Below are 2,500 nucleotides of genomic sequence, written 5' to 3'. Positions count from 1 at the left end.
AGGCTCATTTTGTGATAAAATGGCTCAACAGACTATTGCTTGGGGCGGCCTGCAGGCCCACATATCCACTACAACCTGGTTGGTCCGATGCTTCTTGCAACAACTTATCTAAATGCTTCTTGAAGATGTTTACCTTAGTTTCGGTAATACTTCTAATGCTTGCTGGGATGGAGTTCGTACATAGTTCTCTGATTGTGCCTATGGCACCTCTACTTCTCACTGGTTCTATTCTGCATTTCCTTCCGTACCTTTCGCTCCAGTAAGATGTTATTCTACTGTGCAAATTTGAGACCTGACCCTCTAGTATTTGTTATGTATATCTTATTTGATACCTTCCTCGTCTCCTTTCCAGAAAGTACGTTTTGAGAGCTTTGAGACGGTCCCAATAATTTATATGTTTAATCGTGGCTATGCGTGCCGTATATGTTCTCTGTATTGCTGCTATTCAAATATCTCTCTTGCTCTGAAAGGGATAGTGAGTAACAAGCAGTACTCAAGACGGGACAGCACAAGTGATGTAAATAGTATTAACATTGCTGTGGGGTTTCTGGATGTGAACGTTCTCATAATCCATCCTATCATTGTCCTGGCCGCCGCCGCCGCTATATTTGCTCGGTTATGTTCACTAAATGTCAGGTCGTCAGACATCATAATTCCCAGATATTTTACATGTTGCTGTCAATCTATGATTAAATCTGATTGTGTCTTGTACCCTGTGTTTCGTTAAGTTCCTCGTGTCCACCATACTCAGTACCTGGAACTTGTCACTATTAATCATCATGTTATTTTCCGTTACTTAAGTGAAGACTTTATTAATATCTACCTCTAGTTTTTCAGTGTTTTCTAAAGAGGAAATTTTCATGCTGATTTTTATATCATCAGTAAAGGATGACACGAAGCTGTGACTATTTCTGTCTATATCCGAGATAAGAATGAGAAAGAGCAGTGGTGCCAGGACTGTGCCCTAGGGTACAGAGCAGTGGTGCCAGGACTGTGCCCTGGGGTACAGAGCAGTGGTGCCAGGACTGTGCCCTGGGGTACAGAGCAGTGGTGCCAGGACTGTGCCCTGGGGTACAGAGCAGTGGTGCCAGGACTGTGCCCTGGGGTACAGAGCAGTGGTGCCAGGACTGTGCCCTGGGGTACAGAGCAGTGGTGCCAGGACTGTGCCCTGGGGTACAGAGCAGTGGTGCCAGGACTGTGCCCTGGGGTACAGAGCAGTGGTGCCAGGACTGTGCCCTGGGGTACAGAGCAGTGGTGCCAGGACTGTGCCCTGGAGTACAGAGCAGTGGTGCCAGGACTGTGCCCTGGGGTACAGAGCAGTGGTGCCAGGACTGTGCCCTGGGGTACAGAGCAGTGGTGCCAGGACTGTGCCCTGGGGTACAGAGCAGTGGTGCCAGGACTGTGCCCTGGGGTACAGAGCAGTGGTGCCAGGACTGTGCCCTGGGGTACAGAGCAGTGGTGCCAGGACTGTGCCCTGGGGTACAGAGCCTTTCACTGATCTGGGCTGGACCTTATTTGATTGTTGTTACTATTTGTGTTCTGTTTGACAAAATTAAAAATCCAACGCCCCACTTTACCCATTATTCCCATTGATCTCCTTTTATGGGTTATCACTCCATGGTCTCACTTGTCCAATGCCTTGGCAAAGTCTGTGTAGACAACATCTGCATTTTGCATCTCGCCTCCCAGGCCAACACGTCCCCTCTGTTTAGGAAGGCGAAAGTAAAGGGCGACAAGACTAAAGTCTATAAATAGGAAAAGGGTACAATAAAGGAGGTCATTAGTAAGGTGTTAAACTTATCAACATGGAATAGAACACGAAATAATAAATACGGATTAGATAAGTTTAGATTCAGTAAAACTTTATGGTACGAATTACCAAATACCACAATTGATGTTGGCTTGTTTCAAGAGGAAACTAGATTTATTCCTCCAAGGAGTGCCGGACCAACTGGGCTGTGGTGGGCCTGCGGGCCGCTCCAAGCAACAGCCTGGTGGACCAAACTCTCACAAGTCAAGCCTGGCCTCGGGCCGGGCTTGGGGAGTAGAAGAACTCCCAGAACCCCATCAACCAGGTATTAAGCCAAACTTTGATACACAAAAACATACATACATACATACATACATACATACATACATACATACATACATACATACATACATACATACATACATGTATACATACATACATACATACATACATACATACATACATACATACATACATACATACATACATACATACATACATACATACATGTATACATATATACATACATACATACATACATACATACATACATACATACATACATACATACATACATACATACATACATACATACATATTTATTATACTCACACACATGAATGTTTGGATTGTATATATAGGAGGTGTCTGGCATGGACCAATTGCCCTACAATTAGCTTCATAGTTTCGATGTACATGTTGTTGTTAAAGATTCGCTACTTGGAACAAACAGTTCCAAGTAGCACGGGC

Source organism: Procambarus clarkii, chromosome 18 (genome assembly GCF_040958095.1).
Source record: "Procambarus clarkii isolate CNS0578487 chromosome 18, FALCON_Pclarkii_2.0, whole genome shotgun sequence".
Classification (NCBI taxonomy): Eukaryota; Metazoa; Arthropoda; class Malacostraca; order Decapoda; family Cambaridae; genus Procambarus; species Procambarus clarkii.
Note: the sequence above shows the minus strand (reverse complement) of the source record.